Below are 24,444 nucleotides of genomic sequence, written 5' to 3'. Positions count from 1 at the left end.
ATTGTTAACTATAGTCACCATGCTGTACATTAGGTCTCCAGAACTTATTCATCTTAAAACTTTGAACCCTTTGACCAACTTCTCCCTATTTTCCCTAAACCCCAGGCCCTGGCAACCACCATTCTACTCTTGGTTTCTATGAGTACAAGTTTCTTAGATTCCACATCTAATACCATACAGTATTTGTCTTTATCCATCTGGCTTATATCACTTTGCATAATGTCCTCCAGTTCATCCCTGTTCTTGCAAATGGCAGGAATTCCTGAATAATATTCCACTGTATATAGATACCACCTTTTTTATCTTTTAAAAATGATGAGTAGCATCTACCATCAAATAATACTATGATAAGGACTTTGTAGATAATATTCATTTATTCAACAAACATTTATTTGCGTCTACTCTGTACTAGGAACTAGTGTAGGCTAGGGCTTCCCATATACTTTCAAATAGAAAATCCAGAGCCTTAGTCAAATAAGTTGTAATTAAACTCCAGGTTTCAAAACCAATTGAATGTGATAGAAGGAAATTCGATGTACTCCAAACTCCTCTACTTTTTTTTTTAACACACTGTGAAATGAAAAAGTGCATGAAAAATTATAATTCCCAGCAAGCCCTACTAGGAGTGCTCTCTCTCTTTCTACTCTATGGCAATCTAATTGTTAGTGCAAAGTCCCACAAAAATAAAATTTTTACTTCAGATCCCAGTTCCTTTTGAATCATTATTTTTTCATTTTGCTGTGTCCTTTTTCTTCAAAATAATTTTAAATTTATCGAAAGGTTTTAAGGACTGAAAAAAATCTAAAACCAAAACTCTCCAAGCAGGAGTTTCTAAAAGTTTTCTTTTTACAGAAACTGACCAGCTCAAAAGTATATTTAGATTATAAAAACTGTTATTGGAATTTAATTATAAAGCATAAGTGAAACAATAAATTGAAAAGTCAGAAGATAAATGGGAGCACCCAAAGTATAGAACCAAGACAGGCTTGGAAACTGGGAAAACAAAGATTAGAAAATTAGAGGACCAACTTAGGCAGTACAACTTTGAAAAACTCTTACTGAACTGACGTTTCTGGGAAGGTGATGGAATCCTTCCAATAAGAGTTTAAGAGGCAAAGTAGGGAAAAGGACTAATTCCAATAAGCAAATTTTAATATGACCTTGGAAATAAAATGGAATTCAGTTGTGTTTATGCAACACCACCTTACATAGTCAGTGGCCAATCTTCTCCTTGTCATGCCCAGTGGAAATACAGAGATGAGACAGGGGAGGGAAAAGGCCTGGTCAATCCTTTTCTTGACTACAGAAGATCCAATTTGCTCTGAGGAGGTAGACTGTTTCCCTATAGAATGTGGCAAGAGAGCTGCCAATTGTACTACAGCTCAGTAAGTAGTCAGAGAAGGGTGGAATCTCTCGCAGACCTGCTTCTTTTGTTTGTTTTTAAAGAAGCAAAGATCATTTAAAATTAAAATAAAACAAACAAGCAAAACACTTCCCCTAACACCTTTCCTACCATAATATATATCATAATATTTAAGACTTTGATTCTTAACACCCCCTTGGAGAAAAAAATAACTTAAGGTTCCTGTTTCCCACACCTGGTCAACATGTGACATGCATTCCTTGCCCTGCCATTGTTGGATGGGCAGTTAATGTCCCAGTAGTCCTCCGGCACAGAGTGTTTTTGCTTTCCTTTGTGTGAATTGGGCACTAATCAACAGGGTCCCCCAACTGCAGGAAGCACGTAACAAGCAAGCTTCTGGGTTTCCCACTGAAGAACACTCAACAATTTTGGAGTTAAAAAGTAGCACCTTCAACCCCTCCAGTCAGTGGGAGTTGGTTAGAGAGTTCTGGGAGAGATTTCTTAAAGAAGATAAAATGTGTAGAATATATATAAAATTCCTGCAAATATTGAGGTACATTACACAACTGGGAAGCTCTGAATTAGTGTTAGGTATAAAAAAAAGACTTAAATAAATAAAAATAGCCCATAATTAACACAAGAAAACAAAATGCTAGAAGAAGAGATAAAGCAACTCTTGTACAGTGCATGACTGAGCTCTGAATGCTTTCATTTAGTCATAATAAACATGAATATTCATTTAATCAAAATTATGATATACTATTTCAAGTGGATGGGAGCTCAAAAGTGTGCACATGTGTGATAGGGGCCAGAAGATGAAAGAAAGCTAAATTCTCATTTTCCACAGTAGGAAGTCAAGAGATAAAGCCTATTAATAACAAACCAAAAATAGCAATATAAGCATGCTATTTAGAGATATGGAGAGATCTTAAAAGAATCAGCTAATATAGTTGAAAGTGTTTGCATCTGTACAACAGGAAATGGGCTGGGTAAAAAGCAGAAGAACCATTTGACACTTTAAACTGCATGAATACACAAATTTGACTAAAATAAAAAATAAACTGAAAAATTCTATACAGCATATATTGAAATCTAAATCATGTTCTAGTTGGGACTTTAAGAACACAAAACTAAAAATATTTACTTTCCCGTAAATTAAAAAGGTCTTTTAAAGCTACTGAAGTTGAAATAAAGTTGAATATTTACTGCAGAATCTGTAACCGTGTTTAAGAACAACAAATTTGCCCAGAAAGAAAAAGAATTTGATATAAAAAGTTTAGAATTACATGCATAATAAGTCATTTATGAAATACTGAAAAGACTATGCCCCATAGAAAAATGTCGTGGAAAGTTTACTGTCCCTATTTCACAGTTAGCTGGATTATGGATGACCCTGAGAGATGTCACACATCATATCTCTATGTCCTGCAATGTTGCTTTCAAACTTTAACATTCATAGCAAAACTAACAGTAAAAGAACATTCATTATCAGTGACTTTAACAAGTTTGTCTGTAATGATATGAAAAAATTTTATTTGATTTCCTTATGGAAACTACTTTTGGATATTTTAACTTTAGTTATCAATGTATTAGTGATTCAAAAATCCAATATGTTGATATGCTCAAATGAGCACAGTATTATACAATTTTATGCATATTTTATTTTTTGGTCCTGGAACTATAAGTCTTGACACAAGCAAGTACCAATCAACATCTTTAAATGTATAAATTTTCAAGATAAATAAATAACTGCCAGAAACCTAAACACCAGAGACATCAATTTGTCCAGGTTAGACACAGCCCTAAGATAAAGAAACCACACAGAATGAATCACATTCTCTGACCGTTTTAACCTGAACTTTCACTCAGCTTTCAGATTCCACCAATCTGATAGGACAGCAAGGCAGGACCAGAAGAAAATCCAGCTCAAAAATTCAAGCAATAGAATGAGAAAACGTACACACAGGCCAGGAGGAGAGCTTGCCTAGGCCACCCTTGGGATTCCATATCCATTTTAACTCATCAGTGTAGGAGAAAAAACATACACAAATGCTATTCCCACATAATCTCCAACCTTTGCCCTATTCAGCATTGTCAAAACTCTCCTTTCAGGTTCTGGATCTGGGATCCATGAACCCATGCAGTCAAGGGTAGTAAATCTTCTTCTAGGGGCATAGAGGTAGGAGTGAGAAAGACAACCTAATCATATCACAATGAGATGTGAAGATTTTAATTCATAGAGGCTAGCATGTATCCATATTTGGGGAAAAAAAAGCATATACACTGCACAACTTCTTATGATTACAACTAGGTGCAAAGAGAACCTCAGAAATCCTCAACTGCAGGCTTGTGAGCCCTGATCATTTGTCATGGAAAATAAGCCAAGAAACAAACAAACTGAAATTGATTCACTGTCAGCATTGTTTCCCAAGCATGTGATTGCAAGGGCTGGGCATTTCATTCAAAAATGTATACAACTTCTCCTAGAATAATGAAAATAAAAACAAAAATGAACAAAGGGGACCTAATGAAACTTAAAAGCTTTTGCACAGCAAAGGAAACCATAAACAAAATGAAAAGACAACCCACAGAATGGGAGAAAATGTTTGCAAATGAAGCAACCAACAAGGGATTAATCTCCAAAATAAACAAACAGCTCATGCAGCTCAATATCAAAAAAATAAACAACCCAATCCAAAAATGGGCAGAAGACCTAAATAGACATTTCTCCAAAGAAGACATACAGATGGCCAACAAACACATAAAAAGATGCTCAACATCACTAATCATTAGAGAAATGCAAATCAAAACCACAATGAGGTATCACCTCACACCAGTTAGAATGGCCGTCATGAAAAAATCTACAAACAATAAATGCTGGAGAGGGTGTGGCGAAAAGGGAACCCTCCTGCACTCTTGGTGGGAATGTAAATTGATACAGCCACTATGGAGAACAGTATGGAGATTCCTTAAAAAACTAAAAATAGAGCTACCATATGATTCAGCAATCCCACTCCTGGGCATATATACTGAGGAAACCGTAATTCGAAAAGATACATGTACCCCAATGTGCATTGTAGCACTATTTACAATAGCCAGGATCTGGAAGCTACCTAAATGTCCATCATGGCAGAATGGATAAAGAAGATGTGGTACATATATACAATTGAATATTACTCAGCCATATAAAAGAACAAAGTAATGCCATTTGGAGTGACACGGATAGACCTAGAGACTGTCATACTGAGTAAATTAAGTCAGACAAAGACAAATAGCATATGATATCACTTACATGTGGAATCTAAAAAAGTGGTACAAATGAACGTATTTACACAACAGAAACAGTCACAGATGTAGAAAACAAACTTATGATTACCAAGGGGGAAGGGGGGGAGGGAAAAATTGGGAGATTGAGGTTGACATATACACACTACTATATATAAAATAGATAACTAATAAGAACCTACTATATAGCACAGGGAACTCTACTCAATGCTCTGTGGTGACCTAAATGGGAAGGAAATCTGGAAAAGAGGAGATACGTGTGTATGTACAGCTGATTCACTGTGCTGTACAGCAGAAACTAACACAACATTGTGAAGCAACTATACTCCAATAAAAATGAAAATAAATTAATTTTAAAAAACCTACTGTATCGTACAGGGAACTCTACTCAGTACTCCATAATGACCTATATGGGAATAGAATCTAAAAAAGAGTGAATATATGTATATGTGTAACTGATTCACTTTGCTGTACAGCAGCAACTAACACAACATTGTAAAGCAACTATACTCCAATAAAAATTAATTTTAAAAAACAAAACAAATAAAAAAGTATTTGTTTCATTTTTTAAGTGAATTTACTCATGCCAGAGCAATTAACAAGTGCTGAAATGATCTTAGTTCAGTGTATTAGCTCAAACTGGAGATACTTCCTCTAGGTAAAAGCATAGTTCACAGATTCACTCAAAGAAATAAATATTGATTGGATTTTTAAAAAATGTATACAATTTAAAATATATACAACTTAAAGCAAGAAAAAAGAAAACAACACATTAATGGTCAGCAAAATTCTTACTGAATCGCCAATCTACCAGTCACCAAGAAAGATACCATGCTGTGCTCCAATCCTTTTCCCAACTGTTTGTTCTTTTATGCTCCTTAATGCTAAAACCTTCATGCAAATATCACTGGCATTTCCCACAGCCTGCCATACATGCTTAGGTTAAAACAGATCTTGGGCTTCCTTGGTGGCGCAGTAGTTGAGAGTCTGCCTTCCGATGCAGGGGACACGGGCTCGTGCCCCATTCCGGGAAGATCCCACATGCCGCGGAGCGGCTGGGCCCGTGAGCCATGGCCGCTGAGCCTGCGCGTCCGGAGCCTGTGCTCCGCAGCGGGAGAGGCCGCAATAGTGAGAGGCACGCGTACCGCAAAAAAACAAAACAAAAACAAAAACAACAGATCTTAATTAACACACATGTGAGCATGCACACACTAAGATATATATACAGGAAGACAGATCAAAATGGGCCTTTTGAGATTTAGGTACTAAATTACCTCTCTCTTTTTCTCTCTCTCTCAATGAATATTTATAGATAAAATGTATAGAAATGAACATAGCTATAGAGCTGCTAGAACTTAATATATGCATATAATTTTTCTTAATATGTATATATTTTTCTAGAGCTGCTATAACTTAATATATGTATATATCTATTATATTTTCCTTAAAATATATGTATATATTTTTGAATAAAATAACCCACATGGCCATCATTTAAAAAACAATACAAAATAATTCTGTACCCGAGTTTTATAATGATGAAATGAGAAACAACAACAACACCTTGAGGTTAAAATCTCCTTGAATACCTAATTTCAAGAGTGTTATTTACTAAATAAGCTTATGAATGCTGAAAATTCACCTTGTGCTTGGCTTACTAAAAGCATTTATTAGGCCAAGGTGCCTGCTGACATGCTCATAAAATGTTCTTATAACATTTATAAGATAACATTTATAACATTCTTATAACATTTATAACAATGTTATAATGTTATATAACATATAACATTATAACATTATATGTTATATAACATTAACATCTTATATAAATGTTCTTATAAAGCACACAGCACAAGCAAACAGCTAAATAAAACAATTCATAAAAACTGTTTCTATACATGCAACTCAAAAAACAGTTCCTGCACATGCAATTGTCTCAAAGTGCAAGCTCAGCACAGAGTCCAGGTGGAAAGATGTTAATCAGTGTGGCCAATGCGGTAAACTCCAGTTGAAAAGGAATAAAAATAAAAGGATGGTGATGCAGACTGGGCAGCTCACTATGACAGAGAGGGTAAAACTTAAGTGGTGTAGCGTTCAGTCCCAAGTGGGAAGAAGCAGACAGCTGCTTTAGCTCAGCTGAAAGTGCACTGAACTGAAGTGACAGACCTGTGTTACCCTGGGCAAGGCCCCAGCCTGTCTAGACCGTAGGTTCTCCCTTTGGGTCATGAAAGCATCAAGTCTCCTTATCCTTTGCAGGCTGTAGATCTTTAGGAGAATTTGGTAGAAAACAATGTGCATACCCACATACATATGATAATTCATACAAAATCTGGGTCCTAGGTGCTGAGGACCCCTAAATTAAATAATCTTTATTGTCTTTTCCAGCTTTCTTACCCTTTCAGTTTCTCTTTCTAATACAAAAGATTTTCTGCACAGAATAACTAAGATTTGACCTGTTCCTTATGACTATTTCCTGTTTAGATATCATAACTAAATAACTAAATAATGATACTTTGACACCATATATGTATTTGTGTGTGTTATGCATGGGAATTAGCATATATACATTTTAATCACTGTCTTCTCAACTGAAATCCAGGTTATCATGAGTTTTACTTTCTATATCACTGTAACAGCCTGCCTGTAATCATTAGGGGCTATTTTTTCTCTCAGGAAAGTATAAAGTGGCTAAATCTCTGACTGAAGGCAAGTTTCATGCTTGCTGAACAATCCAAGGGTAACTTACAGTCAAATCTTAGAGAAAATGACAGTGACAAGGGCAGCAAGTATGGATTCCCTGCTGATCTCAGGAAAAACTGTCTCTGCTTCTCTACTCCTAGACCACCACAGGTCATATCACGCCTCTCTGGCGTGTTTGCCAGCAGAGATTTTAGAATATGGCAAGAGAGATTGCTTTAGAGGGGGCTCACACAGGCCCCTGCTCTGGCAAGCTCCTCCCCAGGGACAAAATGTTCATGGGGCTGACCTGGTTCTTGAACCACCTTCTTAGACCATTCTCCAGATACTCAGAATCCAATGACCCTGACCAACTGATGCTTAGACTGTTTCCAGGGTCTGCCTCAGCTTATTCCTAGGTTTGAAGAGTGGCCAAGAATTGGCTATTTCCCGGGAATGTGGAAACTGGGGTGTCTACCCATGTAAGATTATTGCAGTGCAGAACAAAGGAAAGAGGGAGAAGAAAAGCAGGATGCTCTGCAGGCCAGATGTTGAGGCCTGGTCAGGCCAACCTCTTTGTTTCAAAGAAAAATACTGAGGCATCTGAGAATTATAAATGTGAACCTGTACACCCTGGCAGTTGGGAAGGTAGATTTGAGAAGGTAATAGGTAATAAAATGTATATGTTCTAATAGGTTAGAACATACATATTTTTAATTAGTTTGTTTGCTCGATTTATATTTTTTTAAATATTTAAAACTATGATATATAGGCTTCCATTCGTACACTTGCCCCAGAACCATGATGCTGCTGACGAGTCTGCCCATTGCCCTCCCCCAGGATTATGCCTTCATACCCACCTCACAGACTAAACTGCCCTCATCTAGTCTCCTTGGGAGTGAGGTAGTCTGTTTCTTCCACTACTACTTTTTACACCTATTATATATTGCATAGTATACACTCTATGACACATGTCCTGTTAACACAACCCTGGTTTGCAAATAACGTTTAGCGTTGAAAATTATTGTTATGATGTGGGTTTTTAAGGCCTCCTTTGGAAGTAAAGACTAGAAATAATGATAAAATCCAAAATTTTGTGGATGCCTCTGGAAGACTGAGGATAAACTTAGAGATAAAAGGAGATTTGGAAAAATAGCACAAAATTTACTATTTCAAGATATTGTCTCATTGCTTATCAATCATCATTTTTCAAAAATTTCACATAATAATTTTGGGTGGGAGGGCAAATTAATATCTTGTGATTACTTAGGGCTATGCAATGATTTAGAGACCTAAAATTCACATAGGTCTAAGGGGTAAAGATTCAAAATAGAGAGGCTGTATATAGATGTGAAATGCACTACTCCTCAGGAATAATACTTGGCCTTTTCTTATGTAAAAGGATTTAGGTTGTTCTTTCTATGATTCCAATCTTCTTGAGAACACTTTGATACCAAGTGTTACTAGATTGAGAACATATTGATAATTTCAGAGAAAGATAAGAGTACCACAAAAATAACTCAGCTGTCATGCTTTGCTGCTTATCCTCCTTTCCATACCAAAAACATAAAAATTATACAGCAAAACACCCAAGAAATGGTTTAATATGAGTTGTGTTAGTATAAAGTTGGTATAAATGAGAACACAATATGTGTTTTTCATTATATTGGGGCAAAAATAGTCTACATTCTTGAAATGATGGCTCCCAGGTAGAAAAACAGTGCTGAAAAAATTTTTTTTAAACATGAAAGCATGATGACAACATTGACAAAATAACCATGATTTTTATTTTTAAAAGGCCAACAGCAAAGGAAGAGCATGAAAAGTGTAGACTTATCTCCTAAAATTCAGAAATTAATTTTGAAAAACATATTCAAAATATGACAGCTCAATACTCTCTCAGTGATTTTAAGGACAGATAGTCTGTCGATATTGTGACAAACATTCCCAATGGAGATAAGCAGAGGAAATATCTGAAGATTCAAACTGGCTGCATCTAGAGTGTTTAGTGAATATAAATTGGGGGAAAATCTTAGCAATACAGAATGTTAATTAATATATATATATAAACTTTGTATGCATTCATGGCAATGTATTTGAAAATTCTAAGAAAGCATCTTCAAATTCTAGTAGATCAGGAAAACTATGTATTCAAAAAAATACCTTCTTTTAAACATAGCTCTAATAAAAAAATTTTATTTACAAGCAAGTTGCTCAATATTTGGTTCAGCTCACAGGGTAATGACAACTTGGTTATATACACTGTCTCTCAAGATTACTTCAAAACGATACTGGAAAAAAAATGATACTGGATAGTTTTACTGAAATCAAATCATTACAAAGGAATCCTTGTTCATAGGGTAGAACTCTATATTCAGATTCAAAAGCCTACACAGAACTTTAATTCTTAAATTTCATGGTCAAATAATATGCTTGCACAATAAAAGGTGAATATTCACTGAGCAAAAGTTATCTTAGCAGCACAGAATAAATCATCTACTCAGGACTCACTTTGCATATGAATTATGAAATAGAAGTCAAATATAAAATATAACTATCATTAACCTGGTAGGGTACCAAACCTTTCAGACCTTAGTATGACCTTGTGCTTTATAATGATTTCTCTCTCTCTTTTTTCAATCAGCTTAGATGGATTGTATTAGACAAATCATTTTCTAGACCTTGCTACAAAAGCTGACCTCTTAGGAGAAGGCTATGGGCATAAAAATTGAATAATATATGTAATATCATTTTTGAAGTTTGGATTGGGTGCTAAGTTTTCTAGTAAAGTCTGAAATATATGATTGTTTTGGTGCATCCCGAATGGCACCAAATAACCGGAGTTCACAAGGATGAGACTGGACTTCAAGCAAAGAGTTTAAGTTACAAAGCAAGCTCTACCCTCCCTGTTAATAGTCTTCATCCGGGCTTCCCTGGTGGCGCAGTGGTTGAGAGTCCGCCTGCCGATGCAGGGGACGCGGGTCCGTGCCCCCTTCCGCGAAGATCCCACATGCCGTGGAGCGGCTGGGCCTGTGAGCCATGGCCGCTGAGGCTGCGCATCCGGAGCCTGTGCTCCGCAACGGGAGAGGCCAGGACAGTGAGAGGCCCGCGTACAACAAAAAAAAGAAAAAAGAAAAAAATAGTCTTCATCCCCCTTCCTCACCCTACTCCCTGCCAACATCACTAGCACTGCTGCTTAAAGCTGGAAAATATAACTAGTAACTGAGGACTTTGAAGAATATTGTAATAGTATTGCTTTTAAAATTTTATTGAAATCCTTTATTTAAATTTTTATTAAAATCCCATCTTGCCTTTTGTCAAGATATTGCTTGACTCCCATGAAATGAAGGATATAAGTAAGGCCTGTGAAATATCCTAAACTTTACCATAAAAGCATTCTCTAGCTTACCTATAACATGCATGTTTTTCTGGTTGTAGAGTCACTTCTCACTGGAATAGGGCTAGACTAATTCATGATGGAGTTAAAAAAAAAAAAGTCATTACAACATAAAAGGGCACTAGTTATTTACTAATTTTATCCAGATGAGAGCCTTTCCATATGAGGTACAAACTGAAGGCAATCGTGACTCTAAGTATACAGGAAATTAATGAATAAGTAGTTGGGCTTGAGTGTTATCACAGGATCTATTACCAAATAACTTACCCATCTATATAACAGCGAACGTTGCTTGACATCTGTTACACCAAATGCAAAATGACGTTGAAGTCTATTTTTCTACTTTATATCCTCTCCCCCATTCCCACCCCACCTCTGTCAAATATCTGCCACCCAGTGTATTCGTTTTCCATTGCTGCAAAGACAAATACCCACAAACTTAGCAGCTCAAAACAACACAAATTTGTATTTTACAATTCTGTAGGTCAGAAGCCTAACATGGGTCTCACCAGGCTAAAATGAAGGAATCAACAGGCTGTATTTCTTTCTGGAGTTTCCAGAGGAAAATGTGTTTCTTGTTCATTCAGGTTGTTGGCAGAATTCAGCTCCTTGGGGTTGTAGGGCCAAGGTCTCTATTTTCTGGCTGTAAAATGAGAGCTATTCCCAGCTTCCAGAGGCCACCACATTCTTTGGTTTATGGGCCTCTTCTTCCAATCTCAAAGCCAGCAACAGAGAAAGAGAGTCCTTCTCATGTCTTATCTCTGACCAACATTTCTGCCTGTCCTTTCTATTTTTAAGGACTCATGTGATTATATTGGGTCCTCGTGAGTAATTCAAGATAGTCTCCCCATCTCAAGGCCCATGCCCTTAATTCCCTTTTGCCATGTAATTTAACACAGTCACAAGTTCCAGGGAGTAGCACAAGATGGCCTTTCTTGGATTTTCAGGTTCCCCCCAACCATATATCTGATTTTCCACACTGTACTTGTAAGAATTTCCCACTTTTGTTCTTTTCTATACCTCTCCATACCCTAAGGGTTTCTATCTGAAACCTGGATAATTAATTAGGTCAATGGATGAGAGTTCTTATTCCTTCTTCCAGTAAACATTCATTCATTGTCTCACAAACAGGGCTCTTTCTATACATCAATCCCAAATTATAACTTAAAAAGTGTACATTGTACAAATCTTGATAAAATCGTACAATGAATATTGCAAGCAGCAGGGTCCTTTAGTAGCCAATAATTCATACCACATATTTGGCTGCCTGTAAATATGGAAATAATAAAGCTCCTTAGCTTCCTCAGTCTCAACTTCCCATAATAGGAATAATTCCCTTTATTTTGAGGAAAAATGTATATAATGTTAATTTATTATCTTGGAGTAAAGACAAATGTTTGGCCCTCATCAATAAAGGGTAATTTGATTCCTTTGTATTATACGTTTCTTCTTTCTAGCTTCTGTATTATTTTTTAGAAAATTGTATTCTTGGCTTATTGTTTACTGTTGTTGAATTTGAATCCTAATAATTTTAGGATGTAAAAATTAAGTTAAAAATAAACTTCCCCAAACCTTGGAAAGTAACATAGTATATATAATTCCTTTAGTGAAAGAACAAAGGAAAAATGTAAGAAAAATAACATGGTCTGATTTACTTATAAATACCTGAATTCTATCTCACTATTTATATAAACCATCTATAGACACTCCGTTTCAGAAATGCACAAAGAAAAATACTTTGAATTACTATTTTTCACTTTCTTTTCCACTAACTCCATTCCCCTGAAATAAGTTGATGTTTTAGGTATTTTCTATTTTCAAATAGTAATGCATTTTTGAAAATAACCATAAAACCCCCACTAGCATTGCTAGTCAACCTGGGAACTTAAAATTAAATTAAATTCTTCTGCACATTTCCACTATAAAATTTACCATCAGAACTTTAAAAAATAAAATCCATTTTGGGGGGAAATAAATTAGCTCTCTGCAATGGGCATGCACAGTCCCCAAGCAATAGCCTTGAATCTATAAAGGACTGAATGCTTAAAACCAGGACATATATAAATTCCAGAGAAGAGGTCATAGCCTTTTGATATATTTTTCCAGTTTACACTCTTTTGTTAATCTCACATTTCTCAGTTATTGAAAAATTTTATTCAAAACCAAATAAATGAAAATGTATATCTGTATTACTGTGCCTACAAAATAGGCACAAATGTGTTCTGCAGAGGATAAGCAAATTATTAACATTCCACTCCTCTATTTGTTTTGCACACTGATTTTGAGCAAGAATGCAATATGTTATACATCCAAATCCAACAATAATCATTGAAAATGTTTTAAAATACACATAACATAAAATCTAACTTATAAGTATTCAGGAATAAGGAATAATCATGAAATTGAATTTTCCATGGTACTCTTTAGTAAAAAGTAAAACATAGTAGCAATTGATCAAAAAGTACACATAAGAGAAAAATAAAGTTATTTAAAATATGATTGGAGATAAGGAAAAGAGGGAAAACAGGGAATAAGAAATTAAATCAGATTTTGTACCATACTTTTAAATTGTAAAATCTCCGTGTGGCCATCAATGGCTGAGATTAAAAGCTAATTATTATTTACTATTTGCAAATACTTTGTGCTTCCCAGGAAGGACTCTTTTAAATACTTGCTTAGATACTGGGATGTGCTATACATAGACCAAGAGAAAAAAAAAAAGATGACTTTTAATTATTAATCCATCCACCCATGTATCTGTGTGTCTGTCCATCTATTACTCTTCAAATTCCCATTATCTCAGAATGTTTTCAGAGTAGAAAAATGACTATCTTTTTTTTTTCTTTTATGAGAGCTATGTGTTCCTTTTAGTCTCTGTTTCTCTGCCATGTTTGGAATACTCTGATAAATAACAATTACTGTGCCAAGAGGTGGGGCAAGACATAATCTGTAAGACTATAAATCCCATGCTCATAAGCATTATGCAAATTGTTTTTCTTGAGAATAAAAGAGAAAATAATTTATGACCTTCAGCAAGTTACTTAATTTTTCTGTGCCTTAGTCTCTCTTTTTTTTTTTTTTTTAGTTGTAGGATTAGTTGTAGTATCTGCCTCGTAAGGTGAGGTTTAAATGATATCATACATGCGAAGTCCTTAGGACAGAGTTTGGTGTGTATCAAGTGTTCAGTAATTGTTAGCTATATATTTTACCTTAATTCCTATTTATAGTTCAGTCAACCACAGTCATTCTTTGTAGTCACAGCCAAAGTGGCCTCAAGAAATAAAAACTCACATATGCTCAGCTGTGCAAACTATTACTAAGTCAAGGGTTCTGGTCCACAGAGGATCTTGCCAAATTTTGTTGTATTTCTACTTGTATAAGCCCGCTAAAGAAAGACTACCAGGAACACACTGGTAACAAAGTAAAGTTCATTTTATTAGCTTTTTTCAGCAAAATGAAAAGAAGCCCTGCAGAACCATAAGCTTTTCTAAAGGGGAGAGTTAAGTGAACTTACAAAAATTTGAAGGTACAGTTAGTCACAGGACAGTTTTGGCAGGGCTTGGCCAGAATTTGTAAACTAAGTGATTTGCTGGAACAGTCAGAGTTCTTAGCTTTAGAACACAAGACCTAATGCCAAGTTACTGTTAGATTAGTTTGGCTGAGGTCTCATCATTAATATATGGGGATTAAATAGAGTTTGTGTTTAATGTGTCTTGCATATCCTGGTTTGATACAGTTTATCTATTTTGTGACTCATAGTAATGTTTTACAAGTCATGGTTTATGTTCAATTCTAAAGTTGCCCCATCACAGCCTATCTGCCAGCAGGGCTATTTTTTACAACATCAGCAATTAGTTTGGAGAGGGACAGAAGTTCTGGTAGGAAATAATTGTGGATTGTAGAAGGGTGTTGTAAGTGGAAATGGAAATAAATGACTGAACTTGAGGAACATTCATGAGGCAGAACTATCTGGTTTTGGTGATTGATGAGATGCTAGAGTGTAAAGGAAAAAGAAGTTTACCAAGGATGTCTGCTAGATGTCTACATCTACCAAATTTTTTGGCAAATATACGTCTACACATATATAGCAAAATCATATCTAGCACAACAGGTACAATGCTACCCAGTATTCAACTAAAATATTAATACTAAACTGAATGGAAAATCAAATGAGCTTTTTCAAATATGACATACTCCATAAAATATCTTTTACATTATTCAGATGAAGGAATTTTAAGCATGAAAATTAACTAGGGAAAATAATGAGTATTTTTTAGTCCATTCAATTGAGAAACTGCATTTATTTGATTATAGTCTTAGATTTTCAGAGTAACATTTCATTTCGTCTTTGATGCTATGGTCTGAGCACAAATGTTTTCTTTAACATTTAACTATTCCATTGAATTTTATCATTTTGATGGCACAGATTTTAATAATTCGTTGATTTTATTCATGTAAAAATTATTCCTCTCACACACAAGAGGACACTTTTAAATAATACTCAGCATCTGACCTGTGCTTTCTAACTTTCACATATGCAAAGGGCAGCAGTAAATCAAAGGTTCCTTGATTTAAACATTAAGGAAAACAATAGAAAAGGATGAAATGAAGCTTAAAATTAGAGCTCTATTAAAAGGTCCAGCTAAAATCTAGAAAATAATTATATAACAGAATTGGCTTATAAGCTGCCTGAAGAACCCTGCTGGTATAGAGCATGTGTGAAATCTGCCTCCCCAGGGACAGTTTTGATTATGTTTGTGCTTTCCTTATCTGATAAGTAGTAAATGTAACAAATGAGGTAGAGCCTTGTATTACAAGTTGAAAAGGCAAAACAAAGTCAGACTCTTTTCCCAAATACACTAGATAATCATCGATTACAGGCTGCTAATCATCTATTCCAATTTACCCAATTAGAATATTCAGCTCGACTTGAATTGTTTATCAGTTGGACTTACTGTCGTTATGAATAATCATCTTTTCCCTTTAGGACGTCACCTTCTACTCTCCTTGGTGAGACTGAAGACTCTTCCTACGTGCTCCCACAACACCAGGTTATAGGCATTCCCTATATGCTTTACCTCCAAACAAGCATTTGTCACTAGGTATTACCCATCCATATGAAAACCTGTACACAATGTTATTTGTAATAGCCAAACACTGGAAACAACTCAAATGTCCTTCAATAGGTGAATTGTTAAGCAAACTACAGTACATTCATGTCACAGAATGTTAGTTGGCACTAAAAAGGAATAAACTGTTGATATACACAACTATTTGGAATGACCTCAATGGCATTATGCTGAGTGGGAAAAAATATCAAAAGGTTACAGACTGTATGATTCCATTTATATGACATTACCAAAATAACAGTATTTTTGCAACTTCCTCTAAATCTATAATTATTTCAAAATAAAAAGTTAATAAAAAGTCTAAAAATGCATGTTATAATGCAATTCATCTTAATGTTGATTAGTTTATGAATAGGCTTCTGGCTAAAGAGATAGACAAATATGTATCAGGAAAAGATATTCTAGGAAGTTCCTTTACTTGCAGAAAAATGTGTGAGAAGAAAACTCCCTTTCAGCGCTCTGGCCTCTTTGTCATGCTGGGAATTGGGAAGTCATCTTGAGACCAGGGTGGTAAGCTACCCTAATAGTACAGGAAAAAAACACTTCTAAGAATGTCAAAGTAGAAAAGAAAATTACCAAACTGCCCTGTATAATGTCAGTGATTTTCTGATTTAAAGAAACATTGTAATCTCCTTAGCTTGGAACTTCTATACTTATTCATTTGACAAATATTTATGGAGTGCCAATTATGTACCACTCACTTGTAAATGCTCAATATTTCAGCCACATTCCATAAGACTTCTTTGATAAAAAAAAGAAGCTGAATATTAGAGAAGCCAAGTAGTATCTGAAGAACCACACAATATGTAAAGAACTGAGTCTCAGATTATACCCAAACCTCACATAGTTTTATTATATAATTGGAAAACCACAAAATTTGCTCTATCTGTTCATGTTATACATCAATATGTTAACCATTTACTACCTCTAGCACCATAGACAATCTATTTAACTAATAAAATAATTCCTACAAAAAGTGTAAATAGTAGTTATCTATTTGGAAAAGAGACTTAAATCATGGTGAAGTACATAGAGGACTTCAAATATATTTGATTTATTTTATTCTTAGCCTGGATGATAGGTACATGAATGTCCATTATATTTTTCTTCTATTTTATATATGCCTTAAATATATCATAAGAAATTTAAAAATAAATAAAAATTTATTTTAAATTTTTATTTAAAATTTTAGTTTGAAGAACTAGTGCAAGTAAACATTCTGAAAACAAGTCTTTTCAAAAGTCAACCAAGAGATATGGAATTTTGTGAAGGCATACACATCAGAATTTATAGACCATAATTGCTGATAGACACAAGTTCATATAAAGTAAGGTCAGAGTTTCTAGGCCAACAACATCTAGAAGAACAGGTGAAGATTAGAAGCCTGGTCCTTATATGTAACTCAAAATGGAATTTCTGCATCATTATGCTGGGCTCGTGAAGCGAATAAGGCTTCCTACAGATGGAGACAAAAATAGGGTCTGATTGCCTTTTGAACTGAGGCAGGCACATATTTACCAACATATCATCAGGTTAAAAATCAAATTCCATGTTATCCTCCACAAAAACCACATTGTAGCTTTGCAAGATGCCACCTTCCATGGAGTCAGGACTACAACCTCTGAGCATTAATGAATCAGTTATAGTAACCTTTTGCCTGTAGTCTCACGGGCAAAGACCAAATGAGTCTTCAGCAAGTTTTACAAATGATAGATGGTGTATCATCTTGCATCCTGATTGGTTGTTTTCTGAAATTGTGGATGGATTTTCATAAAGAGATTGGGACTCCCATTGTGGCCCCCAGAGGGCTACACTTATTTAACTTCCAGATGATAAAAGAATGGAGAGGAAAATACGGCCCTATAAACACACAGAGCAGTGTACATCATCATTATTACTGGTGTTAGTCATCCATTCGAAAGGCATCACACTTTAAACAAGATGAAGAGATTTGCTATGCATCACTACAAGAATTATCTTTGTAGTGAAAGTGGTTAATGACAGGAAATATTTTACTGCATACACAAATATGTGGAGATACATTTATCACAATGGGATTACATTTTGAGAACCACATGATTAAGGTGAATTACGGATAGAGATTATTAAATAAATCTACTCAAGTAATAAATTGAAACTAATAAAAGCATCAGACATTCCAAGTGTCTTTCCCCTATCCATAACAAATTAAACTTTTAAAAATACATTATATGTTTTTCAAAATGAGCTCATTCCTTTGTAACTTCGGTAGGCAGTTTCTTTCTTTACACAATGACTTGGACTCTATCATTATCAATCAAAACTATCAAAAACTCACCTGGAAATATCATGTATATAAACTAACTCATGAAAAATACCATTCTGGAAAAAAAATACTATTCTGAATCAGTATGATAAATTATGTTAATATCTTTGAGAGATATATATGTATTTATAAATACATACAGTATTTCAATTGGCTGTATTTCTAAGTGATATTATACAGTATTTGTCCTTCTTTGTCTGACTTATTTCACTAAGCATAATATCCTCCAAGTCCATCCATGCTGTTGCAAATAGCAAAATTTCATTCTTTTCTATGGATATTGGTTTAAGAAAAAAGCCAATATATGAGCCAAGGGGAATTTAGCCCAAGCCATTGTTTCGAAGCTACACTGGCTGGTGTTTCAAGCTGTAAGCCTGAACTCCATTTCAGGAAGTAAGCCTGGTCAGGTCTTCTGTGTAGAATGAGGCACTTTTGTTCTACAGGACCTTGTAAGAGGCTCTCCTAATTGTGAATAGAGGCCTTGAAAATCAGAGATTACTACTTGTATTTAAATACAGCTCCATACTTGAGAAGGTAGCCTCTCCCTATTATAGATTAAAGAAAAGACTGTAGCTTTAGTATTTTGTATCTTTTAATTTCTGGCCCGAGGGATATCTATCTTGTTCTGTTTATAGCCACCTTTTAAATTTTATCTATTCATATTTTGTCTATCAGTGCTCTGTATTTTGATCACAGTGGTGGGCAGATGTCTCCATAAGAACACTAACAGGAGCTCAGTTTGAGAAAAAGATCTAATGAAATACAGATTAAACATTAGATGTTATATAGTTAATATTTTAAATAAACAATGCAATTATTAAGAAAAAAAGGAGGAAACAAATGGCTTAGTTTGTAAAATATCTACTACATGAAAATGATCCAGCAGCTGTCTTCCCTTTTGTGACTGCAGAAAAGCTTACTTCTGTAATCAGCATTCACGTGGACACAAATCTACATGCCTGATGGTTACTAATATTGAAGGGCTATTTCCCTTCTTTGCTAGATCTTTTTTAATTTGAGTTTATGTTGCAGTCAATGATTATTAGGCTTAACCAAAAACTCTTTTCTCCCTATTTAATTCTCTCTTGTCAGCAAGAAGTTGATGTTGCATATAAACAGAGTATTTCCTTGACAGCCCCCAAAACTGGAAACAAAGCGAGCAAAATGAGTGCAAGCCAACTAGAAGACTTCATCAAAGATTATTTTATTTACTCCAAGCAAAAGCATTATTACTATTTCACTTCAGCTAAGGAAGTTAAAAAACTCATATTCTGAAAACTTCAGTCTTCCATAACTATAATTTATCTCTAAACCAGTTACAGGGCCATGTACAAAGGAAATTATTTCCTTGTTTGAAACCTCTGCCTTCTGTGATGGGGGAGGTGGAGATTTGCTGGTATGAACATATTTCTTCTGTTTCATAGCCTCCAAAGCATTTCCAGTTAAATGCCTCCAGCCCTATATTTTTGGAGCCTAAACCCAAGTTTACAAATGGCATCTCTTCTGTTCTGGTACCATTTGCATTGCCTGGAATACTAAATTTCTTGCCCAATATCACTTGCCCAGTATCAATGTGAACAAATTGGAAGTGGTAGAGCCTGTTCAATTTTTAGCTAAAGAATGTAACTGCCTCTTGGCATTCTATCCAATCAAAGCAAGGAAGTATCTGTTTCCACCCACATTGTTTGGTCACCTGTGATTGCATTCTGGCAATTTCATTAAGCAGCTAACTACAAGACTAAGTCCATGTCTTCCCAAAGCATTACTGATCATCCCTTTCTACCTGACAAATTTTAAGGATGGTAGAAGTAGATGGAAAGCTTTGTTCTCTGTGCATTTACATACATCGAAGAATCGACCTCTGACCTGCTTTTATAAGTATGAGAAATGTGTGCCTCAGAATCAAGAGTGCCTTGTCAATTGGATCTCTTTAAGAATCTCTATTTAATTATACCCAACTGGGTAGATTTAACTTGAAATTCAGTAGGTCAACAAAAGCATTAGTTATAAAGATACAAACATACCAATGCGAAATGTAAACAGAAAATATGAAAACAATTAAGTTAAAATTAGCTTTTAAAATTCATGATTTCTATTTTTGCATTCAGATAAGTATGTGTTTTTGTAATTTGCCATCTAAAGTAGAATACAATTTGCATAGCATCCATTATGTCACAGTGTTTTGGGTTGTTTTTATAGGCAGTCCGATGTTCAAATACTGGCACTGGTTCTCAATAATGGAATGATACTAGAGTAATTAAATTATCTCTCAACCTTAAACTTTTCATCTATACAATGGGGATAATAGCTTATTTCACATAGCGATTCTAAGGATTTAATGAAATGACATGCCAGTGATTTGCCAATTTTAGTATGCATAAGAATCATCTGACAGTCATGTTTAAATGCAGCCTGCATGGGTTACAACTCCATAGATTCTAATTCAGAATATCTAATGTCTTGGTGGTGTGCAAGAATATGCATTTTAAGCATGAACCACAGTAATTTTTAGTTAAGTGGCCAGTGGATACTTACGAATCATTAATACATGTAAATTAAGTATTACAGTGTCATAGGTTAAGGATTTTGCTGTTTCTAGAAATTAGATAACGTGGAGTTAGAACTAGAGTGAGATGCTGGTGTTAACTACAAATCCTCCCTCACTAGGGTGTTTTTCAGCCCTTAACTGGAGGTAACTAGAGTAGTGATCCCTGCTTAAGACCAGTCCATAGCCACTTATTATCACTGTACTGCATCTCTGACCATACTCTCAGATTCTGAATCTTATATTGGGTTAGTCTTTCTGAGATAAATGCAGATACACAAAATGCAGAAATCTCCTTCTCTCCACTGGCAATTGCTCAAATTTCTGTCTCCTGCTCTGATATTTATCTTCTTAAATGTTCTGCACAATTCTAAGTGGCACAGGAACTGATGTCAGTACCCTCTCCTGGCTGTTGTTTCCCTTTAGGTTTCCTGGAAGGCCTGAAAAAGGCATCTACCCTTTGCCTCTTTTCTTATCTCCATCATTCACATGTCCTTTCAGAAAAATCCCAATGAAAAAAGGTAGACCTATGTGGGAATCAAAGTAAATCAAACTGGAACCTAGACAGGGTCCATGCAAATGATCAATAGTTTATACATTTATAAAATGGCCAGAAAATACAATATTTAATATATAAATAAACTGATTTTAGACTAGTATCCTATATCCTTCTCTACCTGTGAACTGGAATGGTAGTTAGAGGACTCTTGGATATTGGTTTGATTTCAAACAACCACCTTAATAGGACTGTCATAAAATGTAAATAGTATACTAGCAAAATTATGTGGTTTGTGAGGAATCACCTTCACATCCTTCTCTTCATGGTACTATAAAAGCCAATGAACAGAGACTCATTTCCTCAATTAAACATTGAAACTTAAGGAATCCCTTATTAAAATGTAAATAAAGGGCTTCCCTGGTGGCGCAGTGGTTGAAAGTCCACCTGCCGATGCAGGGGACACGGGTTCGTGCCCTGGTCCGGGAGGATCCCACATGCCGCGGAGCGGCTGGGCCCGTGAGCCATGGCCACTGAGCCTGCACGTCCAGAGCCTGTGCTCCGCAACGGTAGAGGCCACAACAGTGAGAGGCCCGCGTACCGCAAAAAAAAAAAAAAAAAATGTAAATAAGTTATGTACTTATCACATAACTAACTGCCCTGTTGGAAAACTCACCTCAACAAACTGCTGTTGGAAATTAAAGTTTTAAGACACAAAAAGGGAATATAGAAAGAGATGTTTCCCAGGCAGTGGCAGAATGCCTCTGGATGGCAGGGGGTGTCTTGTCAGATAGGAACATGTACTGGGAGATAAGACTCATGCAATAAAAAGGAGTAGATGAGGATAGAAAGGAAAAGTGGACAGAATGAAACCAAAAATTCAATTACTTCACAGTTTTACTCAGGGTTTTCCTGTCCCTAAATCATCTTGAGAGGCAGAGTGGATTCTGTGCTAAGCCCTAGAGCAGGTGAGAGGAATAAGTGTTATTCTCTATCCTCACCTTTGGGCAGAAGGTATGAGAACAATATCCTCTAACTGCTTCAAATCCTGAGCATCATAAATGAGGAATTTATATTATTTCACGGTGATTGCTAAATTTCTAAATGAATTATATGATTTGGGGGGTTTTACATAATTTTAAAAAGAAAAAATGAAAATAATGATTTGCAACAGGAATAGGTTGATTTGTTTGTGAAAATATTTTTTAAATGTAGGTTCTTAGATATGTCATCTCAGTTTTTACTCTTCCTAATATTTAGTGAAATCAACTTTCTACAAAGCACAGAACCATTTAAATCAGGCAAATAACAACTTGCCAAATCTGGCCCACCACCTGTTTTTGTAAATAAAATGTTATTGGAACACAGCTAACTTTCTGGCTGCCTTCCAGCACTATTGGTAGAATTTAGTCTTCAACTTAACAGAGATCTAAGGCCTTCAAAGTCTACAATGTTTATTATCTGGCCCTATACATAAATAGTTTTGATGACCCCTGGTTTAAATATAATCCCCTCCTTAAAAAATCTCAAAGCCTGAGTATCTTTAAAACTAAACACCATGAAGCCTTAGTAACTGAACATAGCCATCTGACTGACACATGAACCATAGGGGTATCTGAGGAATGCATCATACTTTGCATTGTAAATTTAAAAACTAACCTGAAAACCCAATTTTCTCTTGCTGGATGTAATTCTGGGATGATGAATTGCTAAAAAAACCAAACCAAACCAAACAAAAACAGTACCATGAAACTAACAAATGGCCTTATCAAACTTCTCAAATGCATTTAAAATACGATTGTATATACCTTTTATCAGGAACACAATAATGCTTATATCTCACTAAAATACATGATATAGAGAAGTGATGTGTAATTAAATATTTAAAATAAATACTTGTATAAGCCATTGGGCTTGACTATAAGAGATTTGGGCCAAAGTATTACCTAGAATACACCATTATAATCATGGCTAAAGAATCTGACTAAATAATGATGCTGTCACACAAGAAAACTGATTTGTGTTCAGAAACAACAGGGTCATAGAGCATGTTTACATGCAATCTGGCCTGATGTCATTATCAAAAGGATAAGATCTGGTGGACAGGTATGCCAGTCTAGGTCAATATGTGTAATCAGGAAGACAGCTCAGTCCTGGTCCCTGGGAAGTGAACGCCCGTGTGAAGCAAGAAACATAGCCAACAGTTATAGGTCTAGCCTCCGTTCTCTGTGATCCTGGATGTCATAGCCCAACCTCTTGCCATGATTTATTTTGTGCTCTGGAATATGGTTGTTCTTGAGTGATAAGAAGATTGAAAGCCTAAGGTCACCTCAAGGAAACTTAGATAAATGGGTGTTTATCCTTTAACCTTTGACCAAATCCTTCAACCAAAGTCTTTACCAATTCCCAAGAAGTAGCCTTCCACCTTCATTTGAGGAGAGATAATTGGTAGACTTAAAAATTCACACTGCTGAGTTTAGAAAACCTAGACTCAAATCTTGATCTGGTTATTTCTTATCTGACATTGACAAGTCTTTCTGAAACTTTCTGAACCTTGACTCCCTCCTATGAAATGTAAAATGAGAACACATTTATGTATCTCAAAAGACAACATATGAAGTTCATATGAGAAAGGTGTGTAAAACTGCTTTACCTGTAGGAGAGTGGCTTTAAAATCAGTGAATGATTTTCTATTATTGTTCATACTGCTATTGTGACAGTAAAAAATTTCCCCTAAACCTGAGCAAAGAAGATCTGTTAACACAGATGTCTAATTTTTCATGGGCCTTAATAAATATATTTTCTTTTAAATTTTAATTTAAAATTTCTTTTAAATTTAAATTTTAATTTTTAAATTTAAATTTTTTAATAATTTCTTTTAAATTGAGATATAATTGACATATAACATTAGTTTTAGGTGTACAACAAAATGATTTGATATATGAAAATATATTTATTTAACTTTTTAACATTTTATTTAGAAATTTATCATTTTTCAACATTTTTTTCACAATGACTTTTTACAATATTTACACAAGATGAAAGAGGAAGAAGAGGTGATTTGATGGGTGACACATTACAAATGGGTCTGACATCTCCTTCACTCCTTTTATAGATATGGGAGATCTACCTGATAAAGATTTCAAGGTAATGATCATAAAGATGTTTAAAGAATTTGGGAGAAGACTGGATGAACACAGTGAAAAGTTAAAAGTTTTTAACAAAGTAAAAAAAATACAAAGAAGAAC

This window comes from Lagenorhynchus albirostris, chromosome 16 (assembly GCF_949774975.1).
Source record: "Lagenorhynchus albirostris chromosome 16, mLagAlb1.1, whole genome shotgun sequence".
Lineage (NCBI taxonomy): Eukaryota > Metazoa > Chordata > Mammalia > Artiodactyla > Delphinidae > Lagenorhynchus > Lagenorhynchus albirostris.
Note: the sequence above shows the minus strand (reverse complement) of the source record.